At 39.8% G+C, this 9,486-nt stretch overlaps 1 long non-coding RNA gene across 1 annotated transcript in view; it reads left to right on the top strand.

Moving 5' to 3' along the window:
* Positions 1–5,745: 5,745 nt before the first annotated feature.
* The window catches only part of LOC104913202, a 23,453-nt gene continuing 19,712 nt past the window's right edge, over positions 5,746–9,486 (top strand). The window contains exon 1 of the long non-coding RNA XR_795209.2: positions 5,746–5,799. This is a non-coding gene — a long non-coding RNA (uncharacterized LOC104913202). The remainder of the gene's footprint in view (positions 5,800–9,486) is intronic.

The following is a 9,486-nucleotide window of genomic DNA, read 5'->3' on the forward strand; positions in this document are numbered from 1 at the left end:
AAAACACTGCTTACGGATGATAGCTGCCATGTAGAAAATCTGTGTATATTCTGTATATTGTGTGCACAGGTCACAGCCATTCCGCTCTCTCAGACCCTTCACAAAGGTTTTACAAAGGCTTTCACAAAGGCAGCCCATTCAGCCTGTCTCAAGGTTACCAAGATGAACAAATTTTTCCATCGTGGTTTTTTTTGAGGCTGTTCATTATATGTTGAAGCCCTACTATATGTGATAGCAGAAGTGCCACTGCATGTGGGTAGCTTAACATTTCCAGACACAAAGTTATTTGCCTTTTTGTAATTTGAGTTGTTACAATGAGTTTGGTCTAGTTAGGTGAGGCTGCAACTAAATCGATACGACTCAGTCATCTTTTACTACTTTCCTTTTAAGGGATGGATCAAAAGACAGTGGATAGACTTTCATTTATTTAAGAGGATCAAGCATTTAAGCTCTGTTGTGTGCAGACAGATGACTGGGGCTGTAATAAAAAGAACATCTTACAGAAAGCAAAACATGACTACAGGAAAAAAAAAAAGTCAAAAAATAATGGAATTGAAAGATTGCAGCCACCTGGCCAAGAATACAGGAATAGCTCATTCTGAGGTTTTCAGATTTACTGAACTCCAATAATTGAAGACAAGTCTGCTATATCTTAGATATTAATCTTGCAATAAAGTCATTTTAAATGTAGCTTTACAAAAGGTTTGGAGTGCAGTTTAATTCCGAATTGACATTTACTAAGTGTTTTTTATCAGCAAAATAGCATTGTGCTTCTGTGAGCTCAGGGCACACGTGAGTTCAAGTTCTCCCTGCAGAGCCCAGCAGAGAGAGCAGGGCCACAGCCCAGACACAGGAACCCAGAAATCCTGAATGCAGATAATTTCAAGCACATTTGCATATGAAGTTATTCTGTTTGGTTTTGCTCTATTGAAAGTTGAAATGGTTTACAGATACATCCAGGTGGTATGTGGGATTAGAAATTATCTGTTACAGACCTGCCCCCGTTTACTTCTGCCCTTCATTTACTTTTACAGGAAGAAAGATGGGGTTACAGACACAGACGTTTTCCTCCCTTCAGCTGATGTGGGAGCAGGGCTGGAATTGGCCACTGGGAGATGTGGGAGATTGGTGGTGCCACGGTGTTAGCAAGACCCTCAGCGTGCACATTTTGTCCAAGGAAATCAATACCGCTAACATAGGCAGTAATTAAACAGGCTACAATCAAATTAATCTAAAAGTCAAGCCTGGACGACTGCTTTGTAGCTGCTAAGAAGCTCAGCTTGCTGTCAGGACACATGGCTGCAGAGGGCTCCAAGCACTCCCAGCCTTCAGCAGCTGTAAAGCTTCGTTCCTCCGCCCACCGCCTCATTCCTGTGCTGGTGCCCAGCACACGACGCATCTGGCCAACACGCAGGGTAGGAGAAACACCAAGGTTGGATTCACAGCTTGTGGGAGCACCCGCAACCAAAGTCTTCATGGAAAACAACATTTTGTTTCTAGGTTTTGATCATTCTGCCTTACTCATTGTTAGCATTTATTGCAGGTCCTTCTTACATATGTAGCTACCTAGCTGGTACACATAAATACCTGAAACTGCTACCCAATTTTCAGGATCTTTTTGTTTGATCTTTAATGTTGTATTTCTTTTCTCCCTGCACACACCCTGACAAGTTTTTCTAGTTAACCCGGGAGACTTTTCATGGCACACTGATTCTTTTTACTCTTTCATCTTTTCCTTTAAAACCGGTCTATCTATATTCCTCTTACATTAGTCTCCTTATTTATGTCTCACAAGCTGAGTATTTACTTCAGGGATAACTCATCCATGTTGTTTTTTTTCTATGAAACATACTTCTTCTCTTTTATTAAAAAAATCCTGTCAAAGGTTGCGATACCATAAGTCAGAGAAAGCAAATTCTTTCTATTTCATATAAAGCCTACATTTTAATTAGATGATGCTTTCTTTTTCTTTGTATACTGCCAGAGAATAAAGTTTAAAACAATATTCTTCAATACTTTATGCTCTCCATAAATAATTTATACTGAGGTATATCCTAAGCTATGCTGGCTGCTTATTTCACAAGGGCAAGGACTCTGTTGAAGGAGAACAGTACCCATAAATATTCTAAAATGACACAGTTAAAGGAAATAAACACAAAGGAATCCATTACAAGTAGAACTTTGGAAATCAGATTACAAAAGCTGTACGATAATTTTGATCACTACCACATTCAAAGTGGATATCTGGGTCATGTTTACAAAAGCATTTTCTCTCTGCAGACTCAAAAGTTTTAGAAAATAGGGTTGGGTTTTTCTGTGAAAAGAAGGAAGGGAGAAAGGAAGGAAGGAAGGAAGGAAGGGAGAAAGGAAGGAAGGAAGGAAGGAAGGAAGGAAGGAAGGAAGGAAAGAGAGAGAAAGAAAGAAAGAAAGAGAAAGAGAGAAAGAAAGAGAGAAAGAAAGGGAGAAAGAAAGGGAGAAAGGGAGAAAGGGAGAAAGGGAGAAAGAGAGAAAGAAAGAAAGAAAGAAAGAAAGAAAGAAAGAAAGAAAGGAAGGAAGAAAGAAAGAAAGGAAGAAAGAAAGGAAGGAAGAAAGAAAGAAAGGAAGAGAGAAAGAAACAGATTGGGATATGAGTACCTGGAAAGCATAAATTCCCATTGCATGTTTATGCCAAGTGTGTGGGCTGGGCTTGCTAAGGGGAATAGAAATGCACGTTCCCAATCAGACATACCCAAAATTTGCCTTCACATCTTTAAATGTGCTGATTTTCAAATTTTAGGAAAAGAGATTTTGAAAATTAAATTAATATCTCCAATTCAGCAAACTCTTCTGTTAAAGTAGAATTATTTATGCCCACCATTTATGCACAGTACCAATGGCAACAATTATAAAACAATTAGAAGAAAGTAATCAGTGCAAGAGTGATCTATTCTGTCCATGGATTAACAATTCCCTTTCCTACTTAGATATGCAGCATTTTTAAACAAATATTTTGACCCAGTTTTTGCATACTGTTTATGCAACCTCTGATGTTGAACTAAAATGCTTATGTTTGATGTTTGCTGAATGAGGCAACACATTTTCTTTACAAGATTTATTTAACTTGAGCAAAAATCTCAGAGATCTTTTCTATGATACTGTAAAACAATTCAGTATACAATTACTTACCAGAGACACCGGGAATATCACCTTGGATTTACAATTGTAATCAATGTTTTTTTTTTAATTTATGTCTGGTTACAGTTCTTAGGAACCCCAGTCTTGTTGGGACACCTTCACTATGCTGGTACAGGCAACATACACGCACTTTGCATCTGCACTTCATTCTTTTCTTCTTTCACAGAGACTTCTTCAAAGGCTTCACAGATCTGCTGTCTTTTCATACAGCTTTAGCACTGTGCTGGCTTCTGGTTTAAATTTCACAGTAAGGGCTCAGTAGTTTGTCATAACATGTGCAAGTAAAAGCAGAAGTAGGTCCTTCCAGCTGAAGAAAGGTGAGATCCTTGCTCAGGACTGTGGGCCATTCAGAAGGTGAAGAAGATAACATTAAGTCACTGGTGGCAGAGGAAGGGTGTCCTTTGTCCTATAAGCACTGCATCTTTGCTCCATTTCCTGAGGTCATCTTGTGGGTACAAACTCTGCACCTCCAAAAATGAACCAGAGGAAATATATCCCTCTGGAGAGCAGAACCATTCTGTCTGTACTTAGATATCTCACTCTCTTCAGCCACTAAATTGATGTATGCTATGATGAACAGGACTTTTCATAGAGAAAATCAAATCATAGAATCATAGAATGCTCTACAGTGAAGACATTGTTTGAATACTGCAATATGTATACACGTCAGAGTCCTGAATCTGCAATTCCATTACAGGAATTGCACTGATGGAATCTGCAATTCTACCTCTTTCTTGATTTTGGACTCATTAAAGGTAAGACTGGCATAACTTTACATGTAGAATGGTGATCAGAAGTGAATTGCTCAAGTTTTACCCATTGCTAATAAGAATGGGTCCTTCTTATCATTTACAGCACATGTTCAATTAGAGCTTTGTCATCATTAGTAGCATGATGTGTAAACTGATGAAGCCACATAAAGCAGATGGTTAAGACTCTGGACACAAATAAAAGAAAGAATATGTTATACTTCATTTTAAGTGGCAGTTCTGGTGTACTATAACTAAATGGTAAGGTACTGAATGCAATGTAATGACTAACATGGCAAATGCACTGCTGTGCAAATAAACTGTTATGAGTTTCACTTCATTTTAATTAGGCACTCAGTTCATATCCTTCCAATAGACCAAGCAAATGAAAATATGGCTCTGTATACAATTTGCACAGTACTTTGTATACAGTTCAGTTCCCATGTATTTGTAGGATAAGTGCACTAACAGTCTGATAATCACAGTACAATTGTATTGATGATGGTCATCAGTGAGAAAATTTAAATTGTGTTGCTTGATAAAAATAGCTACCAGAATGGAGTAGATCACTAAATTAGGGAACTCAAACAAGAGAGAGCAACAGATACATCTACCAACCGCATAGAGAGCTTTGGTTGATGCAGGTCATGAAGTTCAGTGTCAAATTAAAAGCCACAGCCCTTCTGCTCCCCTACAGTGTCAGTATCACGTGCAGACTGGCTCTTTTTAGAAAGATACCTACTATTCCAGATACCTACTATTACCAACTGCACTGTTCTTCCATGGCTACATCTCCACGTCTCATGCCTCCATGCACTTTAGGGATGGCACTACAGGCTTTACTACCTCACCTGCAGCCACACACAGCTCTTTGTAGGCCAAAAGAAAAGTCCTTTGAGGGAATTACAATGGGAATAAGCACAAGCAATAGCTCAGCGTACAAAACTGACCTTTGCATAACAGTTTATCACTTTTTAAACAACTCTGCCTAGTAATTTAACCCAACTCTAATTGCAGCTCCAGTCCTAGCTTGTATATTCAAAGTACTGTATGCAGCAGTGCTATCTGTATATAGTATTTGTGATAGTGGGACCTATCCTCCAGGCAGTGGATCAATATCACAGTTCATTCTACACAGTCTGTTGCTTGTACACTCAATGGCCACAGCTTTTGGCCTGATCTGATCTCCAATGAATGAGAATGTGAGAGATGCGAAATAGGCTCCATGTACCATTACCAGATAATGCATTTTCAATCAGGTTCATGCAGCTACAATATGGTATTCATATCTGGCATACAGGGATTTTGAATGTCTATTGTGAGCACACTGCTTGAAAGCAAAGAGCCATGAACAACATGACAAGCCTTAGGAACAGCATTGTCTAATGGATGGTCCTCAGCAGAGAGTATGGGAGGTATTTGTAAGCAACGAGTTAAGAAAATTATCAGGAGGAACAACCACTCATTTTACTGCCTCTGTAGTCTCATCTGCTGAAAAAAGATAATGTTTTTGCACATACATATGTAATATAGTGTCTATGTGTGTTTAATATAAATACACTTATATATGTGTATGTCTGTATCTATGGCATTTTCAAACCTTCAGGGTACAACCTGCCATTGGCCTTCACATGGCTATAAATACATAGACCCTCAATTGATCACTTGATCAACTGATAATTTTATTTTCACATTTTATTTTCATTTTACTCATAGAAATCCAGAGTACACAGGTGACTTGAATCTCCTCAAGTCATCAGAACTGGGCTGAAAACCGTTGGTATTTATTTAAGCAAGTGCAGCTGCTTCTTAGGTTAGCTACGTAAAGCAGCAGGAGGGGGATGTGTGCTGGAGCTGGGAAGTACTTGGATGAAAGGTAGGCAGTGCTTTTTAGGACTATTTTGTGTACTGTGATTATTGGAGACTGAGAGATGGTGCCTGGCTGGGGAAGTAGGTGCTTAAGGTCCAGCCATGTTATAGAAGGAGGAGGAAGAAGTGGAAGTGATGTTACTTGGCTTGCTTTTTGCTGCAGTCGTGAAAGCTTGAAAGAATGGTTTGGATAAAGAGGCTGCACCAAGTTTTGCCTTCTTTTTCTCCTCTTAAACACTAATCTGACAAGATGTAATCTCCGAGTAACCCAAGAACCTTGACTTTTCACTGGGGGCCACTGATGTTAGTGAAATAATTCTGCATTTATGATAAAGAGGAAAAAACTTCTAGTTGTGTTCAAACTATAAAGGCTCCTGGAAGCTGTAGAGAAGGCTTGGTTGAAGGGCTTGTCATACATTCTACACAAAGCAAATGTTTTTCATCTGTTTGCGGGGTTTGCATTATATGCAGACAGCATTGTGGCGTCTAAGTAATGCTAATAAAATTCAGTATTCTTAATCTTCAAACATTTCAATTCAATTGACCGGTTCACTTTAAATGGGGTCACCAGTGTATTTTTTCTGATGTGCAATGATTGGTTGATTTCCCCATGGCAATATTAAATCATAGTTGTGAAATGGAGTTCAAAATCCCCTGTAGTAAATGTACAGTGTTATTTTGACTTTATGAATGGGGTCAAAATAGGACGAATTATGCCTGCAAATAACATCTCTTTTGAGCCTGAAGTGTAGCTGCATAAACTCCAAAGATCAGGAAATAACTGCTCCAGCTGCTACTACTACGAGTCTAATCTATTCAATGATGAGTCTGATATCAAAGAAATATTCTTTCAGGATACACGTGCTCATTGTATGCTGCTGCCTTAGTGACTTCCCCAAAATGGAGGGGGAGAAAGAGAAGAAATGGGAGCAGTTATCTTTTTCAGCCCATTCTGTTGAAGGCTCTTATCACCTGTGTCAGCTCTCTGAACGAGTTATGGCCAATGTTGCAGCAGCTTTTTTTATTGACATTCTCCTGCAACTTCCTCAGTTATTGTAATCCCTAAAAGCCATCCAGCAGTCTCTGTTACTTTCATCCTTGCAGCTTCTGACACAGAAAGCTCCAGTCTGGCTGCTTTTTCTTCATGCTTGCTGCAGGCTGTCGCAGCCCAGGCCCTGTCCTTTCTGTGAGGTTGTGGGCTCCTTTAGCACAGTCTTGTCATAAGAACATCCTGGAAGATTCTTCAGAGTTCTCACAGGCTGGGGAAACCTCCCCTGCTGTTAAGGTCTGCACTACAAACGCTTCTTTTGGTAGGTTGCCTGTTTTCACAAGCCTTGCAGGGCTGGAGGTGCCCATAAATGGAAGGTTTTCTACAATAAGTACATCTATCTGCGCTTCTGAGAAGCCAGGAATGGGACGGAAGGAAGATATAACATATGCTTGGGTCAGTATATTTGCTTTGTAACCCGTAATGTGGCGCTTTGTGCAATGTGAGCACTTCCAAATGGGTTGCAAATTACCTCCTATCTGGTCTGCCAATTACCTGCTAAGTCTTAACGCTCCTAACCTGTTCTTAGCTCACTTGGCTAGATGACAGCTACTCAAGTCCTTTCTAAGGCTAATTAGGGAAGCAGTCATTGACATCTCTACTTCATCCCAATTGTCACCTTCTTCGGGCATGCTGGAGACCTTTAAAACTTCACTTGCTCGCTCTTGCTGTTAGTGAGGTCTGCAGTTGTGGACGCTCTCCTGGCACCCAGCTCCAGCCTCAGCTTCAGTCGCTGAGTATCCCAAAAATGAGAACGAGGTGTAGGAATTGGATGTCCAGCGAGAAGTTAAGATCGCTTCTCGCAGCTTAGTGAAAAGAATTAACGCATTGGTCAAAGCAAATCGAAGACCCAAGAAGCAGAACAAGAGAATTTAGATCAGCTCTCAGTGGTAATGTAAAAGCTGCCTCCTTAGTCAATCTGTTGCCTCGAGAAGGTTAAGTACCTTGAGTTCTGGACAAGATGCTATAGATCTCACTTTGCTGTCCCCTTAAAGTTTCCTTCTGTACCTGTGCTCCCATCAGTTTTCAAGTACATCTTTATAAAGACCTTTATACAGACCTGCTTTCAAAGCAGTGGATAAGCAGCGCTTCAGTGCTGAGGAAACTGCTGCCGTATTAATTGGCATTGATCAGTGAAGTGTCTGCTAATATTGCTGGAGGAATGGGGGTGGCTTGAGAATTTTGAGCCTGTCAACATAATTTGATAAGAACTGAAACTGAGAAACAAATTTGGTCTTGTAACAGCTTTATGGACTTTGGGATATTTGTGCTGCTTAGCATTAGCAAGAAGCTTCTTTTGTAATCTAGTCCTCATAGTTTTCAGCTGATAAAGCCAAAACAGAGCCCTTTTATCACAGTAGGAAACTTCCCTCTCCCCTCAGATTTTGAGCAATAACAATTCTGTGGGGTAATAATTATTCTGGATGCACTGTACCATGTAAATTAATCTGTTGCTTTGGTAGTACTACTCCAAAAGCAATGCTGATGGTGTATGCTCAGAATGAGCAAATTAATTAGCCAAACTGTGAAATCAAATAAATCTCACAGCGGTGACCTCTGTGTCACTGAATAAAGAAAGACATTAAGTTGATGTGTAGTTGCTTTAGCTGAAGTAAAACCAGAACTTGAAAGGGCTAAATGTTCTCATTATTCTGAGTTAAAATAGACGTTTGGGCTGGCAGTACGTTGCTGGCAAGGACAGATTGATATTTGATGTCCATTTAGCTTTTCCTTCTGCATCTGCTAAGAACAGACATATAAAGCAATTGTCACAAATCAGACTGCTTCATGGGAAAGCTGCATCCAGGATAAAATCAAAACCTATGGATTTCCTATTGATGTCATTGTGCTGTATGATCTCTGCCATACACAGAAGCTCAGTGGAGCTAGCATCTAATTTGGTGTTCCATATCTCCTGGTGTCTCAGCTGCTGAACTTGAAAATACCCTTCAGAGCTGATGCCTTTATTTTGTCCTCCCTTGGGGTGAGTTTCCAGAAGCTCTGAGGAGCATTCATGGCTTTGGATAACAGCTGTACTTCTTCCTCTCTTCTCTCTCCACTGAGCCCCCAAAAAAAAAAAAAGTGAAGTCTGATATTTGCAGCTTTTTACACAGTAAAAGAAGGAAATGTGTGATGATATCATGGTTATGCAGCAGTGTGTGGTCTGCAGTGTGATCTGCCACAGTGTTATCAATATCTGCTGAAGGGATAGGATCTTGGTGGCGTTTTTTATTAGGAAAATAATTATCTCAGTCTTGTGGGGCATTTCTGCTGGCATCTATCAGAGTTACTGCAAGACGAATGTTTTACATCTGAAGGAAGAAATAATGCTGCCTTTACTGAATTTATCTAGAAAAGGTCAGAGTGATATGTGGAAAAGTTCATTGGGTTATTCTCTCTAGAATTTGATGTTCAACAATCAATAAGTATGAAAGATTTACTGCAGGAGATGTATGTAATAGGGAAAGGGCTTTTGTATGAGTGATGAGTCAGTGATGGGAGGATTCTGGGTAATCTACACCATATTAAGATTTTTCAAACTATAATCAGCAAAATGAGAAGGAGAGGTTTCATTCAGTTATGGATGTGCTGGTTCTGTGGGGGTAGGAATCAGTAAAAATCCCTGCACAGTCAATAAGAAAGAAA

This window comes from Meleagris gallopavo, chromosome 14 (assembly GCF_000146605.3).
Source record: "Meleagris gallopavo isolate NT-WF06-2002-E0010 breed Aviagen turkey brand Nicholas breeding stock chromosome 14, Turkey_5.1, whole genome shotgun sequence".
Classification (NCBI taxonomy): Eukaryota; Metazoa; Chordata; class Aves; order Galliformes; family Phasianidae; genus Meleagris; species Meleagris gallopavo.